The sequence below is a fragment of the Lepisosteus oculatus genome, unplaced genomic scaffold, assembly GCF_040954835.1.
Source record: "Lepisosteus oculatus isolate fLepOcu1 unplaced genomic scaffold, fLepOcu1.hap2 HAP2_SCAFFOLD_52, whole genome shotgun sequence".
NCBI classification, from domain to species: Eukaryota; Metazoa; Chordata; class Actinopteri; order Semionotiformes; family Lepisosteidae; genus Lepisosteus; species Lepisosteus oculatus.
Window position 1 is genome coordinate 1,421,382 of NW_027168064.1, and position 12,961 is coordinate 1,434,342.

A 12,961-nucleotide genomic window follows, 5' to 3' on the forward strand; every position below is an offset into this window, starting at 1 on the left:
CTCAAACCCTACATTTCGGATGCCTAGCTGTATCCCTCACATGTGGCACCTCAGAATGACTTCTAACCTTACCTGTGGTGTATTCAGTCCCTATTGCTCAATGCACAGTGTACATACTGCATACATGTGTCTTGAGAATGAGGAATGGGCCCCTGAGACAGTCATTTGCCTGTTTCACAAAAAGGGACCTGGACCTAGCCCGTACAGGGCTCAAACCCGCGACCTTGGCGTTATTAGCACCACGCTCTAACCAACTGAGCTAACCAGCCTCACGACAGTGCTCCTCTCTGTGCTGCAAAAAATCAAACTCAGGGAATTTCTTTTGTCCTCCTTTGAATAGAAAGCCGTGTAATCAGTGTACGGGCTTTCTCGTGCAGTTTCATGGTTCTTGTAACCCAAATCCTACACTGGCCTGAAGTGCCCCCCCATTTCACAGCATTTTTCAGCTGATTTAAAATGTACCTAAAGGAGAAGCATTATTGAAGACCATCAATTACCAAGAGCTTTTGTCAAAGGTTTTGGTGGTCATTTTTAATGACCACAGAGCGCTGTGACCTCGGTTTTACATCTCATCCAAAAGACAGCGCCCTTTTACAACACAGCATCTCCGTCACTATACTGGGGCATTGGGACCCGCACAGACCTCAGGGTGAGCGCCCCCCCGCCGGCACCATTAACACCGCTTCCAGCTGGAAGCTTTGTTTTTCCCTGTAGCTCATCCAGGTACTGACCTGGCTCACACCTGCTTAGCTTCAGTGGGTTTTCAGTTGCGAGTTGCAAGGGGATGCAAGTGATGGAGCCGCTCGCTGCAAAAGCCACTGCATTGGCCGGGAATCGAACCCGAGCCTCCCGCGTGGCAGGCGAGAATTCTACCACTGAACCACCAATGCTCAGTGCCTGGGCCTTTAAAAAAGACGCTTTTTTGGTGCTCTGTGCAAAACGCGTCGACATCTGCTTCCAGCTGCAAAATGCCATTTGCGGACGCTGAAGAACTTATTTCCAAGGCAGCGGGTACAAGCGATTGGCCGTTTTAAAACCACCAGGAACAGCAAAGAGGCGCGCTTCTTTGCTTGAGCCGAAACACACCGACTGAAAGTGGACAACGTAGTCGGCAGGATTGGAACCTGTGCGGGGAGACCCCAATGGATTTCTAGTCCATTGCCTTAACCACTCAGCCACGACTACAGCAAGCCCCACTGCCGCTGCGTTCTTGCTACAATCTTACCTGGATCGCGAGGCGCCGGCGGAAGCCTATTTCAAAGTCGTTCTCCGTTTCAAAAAAACATTTCCAAAATACAAGCCTTGCAGACAGACACGCCTCAGAGGACTTAAGGGTGGCTTCATGTCGGAATGATAAAGTCTCCCCGTCCGGACATGAAAATGCCACTTTGTTACACACAAAAAAAGAATCAACAACAGAGAAATGCCCACAAGCATTTGAAAAGCCGCACCACGTCGCACTTGAAATAGCTCTTACATTAGTGGTAGACACAGGAATCGCCTTTTTATTTACGCTCTTACCAACGCGATGGAAAGCAAAACAAAGCAAAGCAGAGCAAAACAAAACGAACAAACGAAAACCCTCACGTCCTGCACTTGCATATAACCCCGTTACGTGCCCAAGCGGTATTGTACGTCATCCTAGCACTGCACCCCGGGTCGTACGGTATATGGGAACGAGCACACGCCACGAATCGTCTCGAATCACTCCCTACAGCTGTAAGGCGCCTTGAAGCGTGCACCCCCAACATTCTTCTTTGCGCATCTGTGAAAGGTAAACTCTTGAGCAAACTCTGAACCAGCTCTAAGGAAACTAATCCGATTAGACGTTACTTTGACTCATCTTCTTACGCTCAGTGCCGGATTGCTCAAACTCCAGCTAGGGTTAGGGTTAGCATTCCCACGCTACTTAGACACTTTGTTTACGCTCAGTGCTGGATTTTGGGAACTTCAGGACGAGTGGGAATTTTCTCCTATCTGTCCATTCTGTTTTGTTTTGGAGACTCTTGGCTGCCTATGTTGTTCAGTGCACCGTGAAGGAAACATTTTCCAAAACTGTGTCAGCTCAAAAGTTGTAAGAAAACCTCTCCAGGTGCTTTAACTCTCTTCATTTTTGTCATTTAATGTGACACTCGATGTATAACTGGAGCCTCACATATGCAAATGGTGAGGCTCCAGTTCGACACCCAGTTCCACACCACTTTACAGTATATGACAAAAGCATGGCAGACTGTGCCGGACCAGCTGGTAACTTCCGCTTATTTTGACCATATTAAACATTGGAAATCTTCCCACTTGCATTTGTGACACTTGATTTTGGCTCCACCTAAGACACTCTTAAATCTTCAAACACTTTTCTCTTCTCCCGCAACACACTTGTCTGTCGGCACTATGTGGCAGCGTTGCATGACAACCCATCTCACCACGGAAAGGAACCTAACAGCTTTGGTAAGAGAGTAGAATTACCTGAAGAACTGCTTTCCATGGAAGCAGGACCAAGCGATGTAGCATTTTTATAGTACCAGGAAAGGAGAAGCGGCACTTCGCCTTTGCCGCACAGGCACAAGGTGACGTGCGGCAGACGCCGTAGTCGGCAGGATTCGAACCTGAGCGGGGAGTCCCCAATGGATTTCAAATCCATCGCCTTAACTACTCGGCCACGACTACAGCGAGCTCGCCGCCGCCGCATTCCTCCTATAATCTAACACGGAGTGCGAGGTGGCTGCGGAAACCTTTTTAAAGTCGCTCTCTGTTAAAAAAAAAACCTTTCACAAGATACATGCCGGCAGACAGACACGCCTCAGAGGGTTTAAGGCTGGCTTCACGTTCAAATGATAAAGTCTCCCCGTCCGGATGTCAAAATGCAACTTTGGCAGACAGAAAAAACATCAACAAACCACAAATGTGGACAAGGATTTTACAAGCTGCACCACACTGCACTTTCAAAAGCATTTACATTCGTGTTAGACGCAGGAATTGTCTTTGTTTTGCGCGCTTACGAACGCCATAGAAAACGAAACAAAACAAAAGCCCTCAGCTCCTGTACTTGATTATAACGCCGTTATGTGTCGAAGCAGGAATTTACGTCATCTTACCACTGCAACATGGGGAATAGAGGGAAATGAACACACGCTACGAATCGTCTCAATCACTCCCTAGAGTCGTAAGGCACATTGAAGGGCCCCCATCATTAATCGTTGGGCCTCTGTAAAAGGAAAGCTGTTGAGCAGTCTTTGAAACAGCTCGGATGAAACACTTGATTGCTTCCATGTGCATCTGGAGCCCACTTCTTATTTTCACTTCATGCCGCCCAAAGCATTTCTAAAACAGGAGATTCGCGTTTGGGAATGCGCCCTGCCCTACAAATAAAACAGGTCTACGGGTCTGAAACCTGCTCCACGGAAAACAGTTCTGTTGCGCTTTTGATCAAAGGGAGATTCTCTGTTCTTACTTTTTGATTACATAACACCCAAAGGGGCTTCTTTGGAGCTGGATTCCAACCAGCATCCTAAAGTTTCTTGGCGGTATCCTTTACAGTCCTCTGTTCGGTCGACAAGGAACAGTAGGGGGCAGCTTTCCTCACACATACAGTGCAATGTACTGTAGTGTTCCCCTTCATTGAATTCGCAGTTCTGCATCAGACCTCTAACTCGTTTCCTTAGCTTGGATTTAAGCCACGAAGCAGGCTTCTACTGTATAAACGTCTAGAGGAATCACAAACTATTTGAGAGGCCATCATCCCAGGGGGAACTGACAAAGTCTATCCCTAAACACCTAGCGCAGTCTCTCGAGAGACTGTCAAAAATCGCTTTCTCCATTTGTGCTGCAAGTAAGTGAAAACGCGGTCTCAACCCAGAGCCACTTGGCAGCAGCGGCACGTAAATACTGTTACTACCACTGCTCGATACCAACGTTAGCCTACTATACCATGTTCAGCCACCGCTAGAAAATGTAAGGCTCTAGTACTGGAGCAAACAAAAGGAGAGCCAACGTCAAACGTAGAGAGCGACGAGGATGGGATTCGAACCCATGCGTGCAGAGCACAATGGATTAGCAGTCCATCGCCTTAACCACTCGGCCACCTCGTCAATGAAACTGGGCTGTCCAGACATGGGTTGGCGCGCTCCAGATGATCTTTTTCTTTTTTTTCCCTCGTACTCAAGGGTCCTTTTCCTGTTCCACATGCGATTTCAACATTTTCCTTGGGAGATGTCAAGCCAGCAAGCCACTGCTGTGGTTCAGTGGCCATTGTGGAGTTCAGTGGCCCTGTTGTACACAGAAAGCACATTGAGCTCCTTGGACATGAAAAGTTCCAGATAAAAGCCATTTGTCATCCTTTCTCTTGGTGTCGATGTTGCTATTGTATGTAAAGGTGGCAACTTGCTCAGCGAGCAGGCGGAGCACACACCGAATGCAGATGTGTCTGAGTGGTGTGTCCAAGTGGCTGCAAAAGGACAACACTACCGGGGCGCCGTTGCTTAGTTGGTTAAAGTGCTTGTCTCTTAAACAGGAGATCCTGAGTCCGAATCCCAGTGGTGCCTTCTTTGTTCTGTCTTCTCGAACAGAACTGGTCCTTACAGACAACCGCCTACGGCTAGACTTAATTAAATGCAAGTATTCATTTCCTGTCTTTAACGCGACTTGTTTTTCTTAAAATGGATGGAACTTGCAAAACATGAAATACAAACATTGCTAATCAGCGCTAGCGGCTGGCAAAAAAAAAGAAGTCAGCAATGTTTTTTTTCTTTAACCTTAACCCTGCTAATGGAGAAGAGTTAAACGACCGAGTCTATGCAGCTTAAACGGTGCTCATGTCGGGTTCTTAGCTGAAAGGGTGGTAAATCACGCTCACCCCAGTCCTTAATCTTTTAAAAGGATACAATATTGAACCTAGTCGCCACATCACATACATCCTGTTCAACGATAAAAAAGTGACATCTATCCTCGATCCAGAGTAAATCCCACGATGAGGGCATATTTTTTTCCACTTTACCATGAGTCGGGCTCAGCTCCACAGAGGCGAGAGCAGAGCAATGAGGTCACGGGGACAGGGGAGTCACACGCTGGCGGTTTGAATACGCGGAAGATCACTGAGGGATCCACAGTATATGGACCCTCCGTGCGCCATCAGTCCGCACTCCGGACTCTGAATCCTGCCATCCGAGTTAAGATCTCGGCGGAACCTGAGGCACAGTTCCTTCTTAAAACGTAATCTGGTGAGCATTTCTAGAATCGTACTTGTATAGATGCAGCCTTTAATGTGTTGCTGGGTTAAAATTGATGACTTCTTGAACTTCAGTAGGCAACTGCCCTCTTGATTTCGGATTTAATTTCTTTATTACAGGGGCGCTTTTATGAAGACAGAGTCATGTTCAGGTACTTTGCTTGATGGAGGAAGCTCATTTCGGACTCTGTGATCTGCTCACCTGGAAAGGTCTGCTGTACTACTACAAGAGAGAAGTAGAGTCTGGAGGAAGGGACAATTTTATGATGCTTTGGAAGGTAATGTTTTTTTTTTCTTTGAAATCGAAATGAATCAGAATATCAGTGCAAAAGACAAACTCTTGGTTTGGTTTAAAGAGATATGGTTTTAAAACAGACAAAATGTAGAAAACAGGTGTTTCTCACTTTTGGAAAAGAATGGACCGGGGGTAATATTTTACTAGGTGCAGTGCTCATCTCACTGGGTTACAGTCCTGCAGTGTCACACCAGGGCCAGTGGCGCAATGGATAACGCGTCTGACTACGGATCAGGAGATTGCAGGTTCGACTCCTGCCTGGCTCGGGTCGTTTTTAAACACATCGGGCTACTCCCTAAGTAGTCTGTGCTACTTACTGCATTGTAATCGTACCCAGTAAGATATTTCCTTCATGTAAATGAACTGCACCTGACAGCTTTAGAAAAACACCTGGGCTCAGTACGGTGCTGAGAGCTTAGCGTTGCTGTTCTAATTAGCACGCACTGCATCGGCTATGAGCCCGAACCTTTCAATTATTCCGATCAGTAAGTCAACACGTAGTCCACATGAACGGTAGAAATATTCTCTTGTCTGTCTCTTGTTTGTATAGAACTGAATGTCCCTGACAATGTACTGTTAGTTTTAATTGAAGAACGGCATTTGTGTTCAAATATACCAGACAAGTTTATGTAACTGCTCATGCGACACTCAGTTGTAATTAGTCAAGAAAAAAAAGTCGAACAACAGCTGCGGGTTTGATTCTGAACGTATGAGATTGCAGCGCCTTTTACTTCCATTGACAAATGATAGAGATTCGAAGAGAGATCCTTCAGACCAGCAAGCAAACCCACGGCTTTTTCGGTTTTCTATCTAGGCAACGTTGGTGTCTGCAATAGCATACATGAAAGCGTGATGCAATTTCTGTGGCTACATTTGTTGCACGTCATGCACAGTAAGAGTGTTTCTAACACCAAATAAAAAGTCAACAATTAGCGATCACGCCTTCTCCTCAGTTAACCCACTGAAACCCTTGCTGTTAACAGTTCTTGACTGCGTGCTTTACCAGCACCTACATATCGTGTCGGTTCTTTCAGCTTTATTCATTAGGTTTTCAAAGGCATAAGTAGAGCACCAGAGGTGCGAACGCAAAATGTGTAGTTATCTGAAGAATTGATTTCCATGGCAGCGGGTCCAAGCGATTTCGCGTTGTTATAGTACCAGGAAAGGAAAAGCGGCACTTCGCCTCTGCCGCGCAGGCACAAGGCGACGTGCGGCAGACGCCGGAGTCAGCAGGTTTCGCACCTGCGCGGGGAAGCCCCAACGCATTTCGAGCCCATCGCCTTAACCACTCGAGCACGACAAATGCGAGCTCGCCGCCGCCGCAATTCTCCTATAATCAAACACGGACTGCGATTTGGCTGCGGAAACCTTTTTAAAGTTGCTCTCCGTTAAAAAAAATACCTTTCACAAGATTCGTGCCGGCAGACAGACACGCCTCAGAGGGTTTAAGGCTGGCTTCACGTTCAAATGATAAAGTCCCCCAGTCCGGATGTCAAAATGCAACTTTGGCAGACAGAAAAAACATCAACAAACCAAAAATGTGGACAAGGATTTTACAAGCTGCACCACACTGCACTTTCAAAAGCATTTACATTCGTGTTAGACGCAGGAATTGCCTTTGATTTGCGCGCTTACGAACGCCATAGAAAACGAAACAAAACTAAAGCCCTCAGCTCCTGCACTTGATTATAATGCCGTTACGTGTCGAAGCAGGAATTTACGTCATCCTACCACTGCAACACGGGGAATAGAGGGAAATGAGCACAAGCTACGAATTGTCTCTAATCAGTCCCTACAGTTGTAAGACGCCTGGAAGCGTGCACCCCCATCATTAATCTTTGCGCATCTGTGCAAGGTAAACTCTGGAGCAGTCTCTGAAACGGCTCAAAGGAAACACGTGATTGATTCCATATGCATCTGGGGTTCATTTCTTATTTACATTTAATTCAAGGGAAAGGCTTGGGTCAGTTTCAGACGGCCTCCAACAGCGAGATTCAAGCGCCCCACCTTCAGCCCAATCTGCGCCGCCAGAACGACAACAGCTCCTCTGGTCTTTGGGGTGCGGTTGTGACCCCGTAACCTAAAGTGTTGGTGGCAGACAAATGGAGACTAACAGGTGATGTCCTAGGACATGACTACATTGTGACACTCGGTGGGGATGGTGACCATTGCTTGGAAAAGAGTGCGAGGCCCCTTTAGAAAAACATTTTGTTAACAGGCATTCTGCCTCAGCCTAAACACCTATAGCTTGCAAAGCGCATGCTATTAGACAGGCACCTCTGCAAGACCTTAAGAGTCTCTTAAACTAGTGATAGTAAGGTGTTCCCAATGGGCGATGTTTGGCTTTCAAATCATCTCTCTGTGGAAGCGCCGAGATGCAGCTGTTTAAGGCTTAGAAGCAGCTGACTGTTTCACTACCTAGCTGATTACTGTCAGTCAGGGAGCTCAGAGGTGAAAAGCCTGTCTGAGAGACAATTCGCCGTCGATGAGTTCAATATGTTCCGTACCAGCTCGGCGCAACTGAGATCATCTTGGTAGCCGTGTAGCTCAGATGAGTGAGAGCGTGTGTGTGTGTACCACCGTGATTGGATGCCGGTCCTTCTCAGGTCACAGTAAACCTTCTGCTGCCTAACTTCCCTAATTTTGGGGATCCCTTTGAAAAAGCAAAGGAAAAAAAACTGGCTCTTCATCAGCATGATCGACCTCACCCAGTGTGGCGCAGTGGCCTAATGGCTAAGACACTGGCCTCCTAAGCCAGGGATTGTGGGTTTGAGTACCATCTGGGGTGCTCCTGTCCCATTTTGAGCGTACAAATGTCCTTTTGATTTGCAAAGCTACAACCCCACCTTACTCAGTGAGCGTCTCTTCTTTTCTCTCACATACAGTTGGGAGAAAAACTTTTGTAAACAGCCCTTCGGAATGATGTGGATTTCTGCATGAATGGCTCCTAACATGTGATCTTATCTTTATCTAAGTCATAATAATTAATAAAGAGAGTCTGATTTAACAAACAACACAAGCCCAACATTTGACATTGCTGTTTCTTTATTGACCAAATGGTTTAAACAATCAAGGTCATTGATGGAAAAAGTACGTGAACCCTTATATTAAGGAGCTAGTGGAACCTCCTTTATGACAAAAACCTCAATCCCCACTTTCTGTAGCGGCTGGTCAGACCTGAGCAGCGGTTAGGAGGTATTTTGGCCTATTCCTCTATGCAAAACTGTTTCAGTTCATGTATATTTTTGGGATGTCTTGCGCTGAACGGCCTGCTTCAGATCACGCCACAGCACTTCAATGGGATTGGGGTCAGGACTCTTACTTGGCCATCCCAAAATACGGAATTTCTTCTGTTTCAGCCACTCTGTTGTTGATGTACTCCTTTGTTTTTGTCATGCTGCATGACCCAGCCTCTTTCGAGTTTTAGATCACAGGCAGACACCCTGACATTCTGCTGTAGAATTTCCTGATACATCTTGGAATTCATCGGTCCCTCGATGATTGCAAGCCGTACAGCCTCCGCCATGTTTCCCAGGTGGGATGAGGTTTTGGAGTTGGTATGCAGTGTTTTGTTATCTCCAAACATAACGCTGTGCACATTTACCAACAAGTTCAACTTTTGTCATGTCTGTCCACAGAACATTGTTCCAGGAGTTGCTGTGGAACATCCATGTGGTCTTTAGCAAACTTGAGAGGGGCAGTGGTGGTTTTTTTTGGGGGGAGAGCAGTGGTTTCCTCCGTGGTGACCTCGCATGATCACCGCTCCTGTTCAGATTTCTTCTTATGGTGGACTCATGGACACAGACGTAAGACAAAGTCAACCACCTGTTCGCTAGATCCCATCCCCACTCAGCTAGTCAAAGATTCCCTCGAAGGACTGGCAGGACCTATAATTAGTATGATGAATGCATCGCTTGCGTCAGGCGTTGTACCTGATCAATTTAAGGTAGCGGTTGTTAGACCGCTCCTTAAGAAGTCAAATTTGGATCCACAAGTTCTTAACAACTACAGGCCTGTCTCAAAGGTCCCATTTCAATCTAAAAGTTTTGAGAGAATAGTTGTTGCCCAATGTCAATCGTATCTGGATTCAAATAATATACTTGAGAAATTTCAGTCTGCTTTCTGAAACTGCATTAACGAGAGTCGTAAATGATATTCTCTTAGCTACTGATGTGGGGAATGCAACAGTGCTTGTGCTTCTAGATCTTAGAGGTGCCTTTGACACGGTTGACCTCTCTGTTTTGTTACACAGGCTTGAGTTTGAGGTTGGCTTATCTGGAACCGTCCTTCAGTGGTTTACTTCACATTTTACTCATCGTTTTCATTATGTTCAAATATCTAATAATTGTACTGCTTCATCAACGTCACCAGTTCAATTTGGGGTACCAGACGGATCAGTGCCGGGGCCAATATTGCTCTCTCTCTCTACATGCTGCTGCTAGGTAGGATAATACGAAAAAATAATATGAACTTTCATTCATATGCTGATGACACTCAAATAAACATTTTGTTCACACCAAACGACAACTTTTCTATTATCACTTTAGTTAAATGCATTAATGAAGGAAAGACTTGGATGTGTGAAAACTTTTTGTTACTCAACTCTGAGAAAACTGAGGATCTGTTGATCGGAGGCAACAATACTGATAGGACTACTATAACTTCAGCACTTAACTCAGAGGATTTAAACATTTGCCTCAAAGAGACAGCACGTAACCTAAGTGGCATATTAGACACAAGGCTCTTAACAACTTGCATTGTTAAGTGCCTTGAGACAACCTTGTTGTGAAAGGTGCTATATAGAAATACATTGATTTGAACTGAATTGACAATGTAAAATGTTGTGTGTGTTGTTTGTTAAACAAGACTGTCTTTATTTATTATTATGCGTCAGATGAAGATCAGATCACATTTTAAGAGCCAATCATGTAGAAATCCAGATCATTCGCGTTTTAAAAGTTGCGGGAAAAGCAAAACAGGTGCTTTTCCTTTGTTGCGCAGACACACGACGACACCGTAGGCGGCAGGACTCGAAGCTTCGCAGGGAGACCCCGATGGCTTTCTAGTCCATCACCCTAACCACTCAGCCGCCGCCGCCGCCACTGCCTTTTTGATGCAGTCTAACATAGAGTGCCGGGCAGCGGCGGAAACCTTTTTCAAAGTCGCTTTCCGTTTAACAACAACAAAAAAAACTTTCACAAAATGCATGCTAGCAGACAAATGCGCCTCAGAGGACTTAAGGCTGGCTTCAAGTTGGAATGATAAAGTCTCCCCGTCCGGTCAGGAAAAGGGAACTTTGTTAGACAGAAAGAAGGAAGTAACAATAACGGAGAATTGTGTGCAAGGATTTTAGAAGCTGCGCAGCCCTGCAGTTTCAATAGCCCTTTTATTCGTGTTAGATGCTGGAATTGCCTTTTTTTGACGCTCTTACGAATGCGATGTCAACGAAAACAGAACAAAGCACAAAAAACCCTCAAGTCCTGCAGTTGGATAGAATGCCGTTACGCGTCCAAGCCGTATTTGACTTCATCCTACCATTGCAACACGGGGCGTATATGGAAACGAACACACGCTACGAATTGTCTCTAATCAGTCCCTACAGTTGTAAGGCGCCTGGAAGCGTGCACCCCCATCATTAATCTTTGCGCATCTGTGCAAGGTAAACTCTGGAGCAGTCTTTGAAACGGCTCAAAGGAAACACGTGATTGATTCCATGTGCATCTGGGGTTCATTTATTTATTTACATTTAATTCAAGGGAAAGGCTTGGGTCAGTTTCAGACGGCCTCCAACAGCGAGATTCAAGCGCCCCACCTTCAGCCCAATCTGCGCCGCCAGAACGACAACGGCTCCTCTGCTCTCCGGGGTGCGGTTGTGACCCCTTAACCTAAAGTGTTGGTGGCAGACAAATGGAGACTAACAGGTGATGTCCTAGGACATGACTACATTGTGACACTCGGTGGGGATGGTGACCATTGCTTGGAAAAGAGTGCGAGGCCCCTTTAGAAAAACATTTTGTTAACAGGCATTCTGCCTCAGCCTAAACACCTATAGCTTGCAAAGCGCATGCTATTAGACAGGCACCTCTGCAAGACCTTAAAAGTCTCTTAAACTAGTGATAGTAAGGTGTTCCCAATGGGCGATGTTTGGCTTTCAAATCATCTCTCTGTGGAAGCGCCGAGATGCAGCTGTTTAAGGCTTAGAAGCAGCTGACTGTTTCACTACCTAGCTGATTACTGTCAGTCAGGGAGCTCAGAGGTGAAAAGCCTGTCTGAGAGACAATTCGCCGTCGATCAGTTCAATATGTTCCGTACCAGCTCGGCGCACCTGAGATCATCTTGGTAGCCGTGTAGCTCAGATGAGTGAGAGCGTGTGTGTGTGTACCACCGTGATTGGATGCCGGTCCTTCTCAGGTCACAGTAAACCTTCTGCTGCCTAACTTTCCTAATTTTGGGGATCCCTTTGAAAAAGCAAAGGAAAAAAAAAACTGGCTCTTCATCAGCGTGATCGACCCAACCCAGTGTGCCCCAGTGGCCTAATGGATAAGGCACTGGCCTCCTAAGCCAGGGATTGTGGGTTCGAGTCCCATCTGGGGTGCTACTGTCCCTTTTTGAGCGTACAAATGTCCTTTTGATTTGCAAAGCTGCAACCCCACCTTACTCAGTGAGCGTCTCTGCTTTTCTCTCACATACAGTTGGGAGATGTCTTGCACTGAACGGCCTGCTTCAGATCACGCCACAGCACTTCAATGGGATTGGGGTCAGGACTCTTACTCGGCCATCCCAAAATACGGAATTTCTATTGTTTCAGCCACTCTGTTGTTGATGTACTCCTTTGTTTTTGTCATGCTGCATGACCCAGCGTCTTTCGAGTTTTAGATCACAGGCAGACACCCTGACATTCTGCTGTAGAATTTCCTGATACATCTTGGAATTCATCGGTCCCTCGATGATTGCAAGCCGTACAGCCTCCGCTATGCTTCCCAGGTGGGATGAGGTTTTGGAGTTGGTATGCAGTGTTTTGTTATCTCCAAACATAACGTTGTGCACATTTACCAACATGTTCAACTTTTGTCACTGTCCACAGAACATTGTTCCAGGAGTTGCTGTGGAACATCCATGTGGTCTTTAGCAAACTTGAGAGGGGCAGTGGTGTTTTTTTTTGGGGGGAGAGCAGTGGTTTCCTCCATGGTGACCTCGCATGATCACCACTCCTGTTCAGATTTCTTCTTATGGTGGACTCATAAACACAGACGTAAGACAAAGTCAACCACCTGTTCGCTAGATCCCATCCCCACTCAGCTAGTCAAAGATTCCCTCGAAGGACTGGCAGGACCTATAATTAGTATGATGAATGCATCGCTTGCGTCAGGCGTTGTACCTGATCAATTTAAGGTAGCGGTTGTTAGACCGCTCTTAAGAAGTCAAATTTGGATCAACAAGTT

At 46.2% G+C, this 12,961-nt stretch overlaps 5 non-coding genes across 5 annotated transcripts; 2 read left to right on the forward strand and 3 right to left on the reverse strand.

The window, feature by feature from the left end:
• Positions 1-819: 819 nt before the first annotated feature.
• Positions 820-890, reverse strand: trnag-gcc (transfer RNA glycine (anticodon GCC)). Its single transcript has one exon. It is a non-coding gene; the product is annotated as a tRNA-Gly (tRNA).
• Positions 891-2,585: 1,695 nt separating this feature from the next.
• trnas-uga (transfer RNA serine (anticodon UGA)) lies at positions 2,586-2,667 on the reverse strand. The gene has a single exon. It is a non-coding gene; the product is annotated as a tRNA-Ser (tRNA).
• Positions 2,668-4,006: 1,339 nt separating this feature from the next.
• trnas-gcu (transfer RNA serine (anticodon GCU)) lies at positions 4,007-4,088 on the reverse strand. Its single transcript has one exon. It is a non-coding gene; the product is annotated as a tRNA-Ser (tRNA).
• A 1,624-nt stretch (positions 4,089-5,712) lies between these two features.
• trnar-acg (transfer RNA arginine (anticodon ACG)) lies at positions 5,713-5,785 on the forward strand. The gene has a single exon. It is a non-coding gene; the product is annotated as a tRNA-Arg (tRNA).
• A 6,256-nt stretch (positions 5,786-12,041) lies between these two features.
• Positions 12,042-12,114, forward strand: trnar-ccu (transfer RNA arginine (anticodon CCU)). Its single transcript has one exon. It is a non-coding gene; the product is annotated as a tRNA-Arg (tRNA).
• The last annotated feature ends 847 nt before the right edge of the window (positions 12,115-12,961 follow it).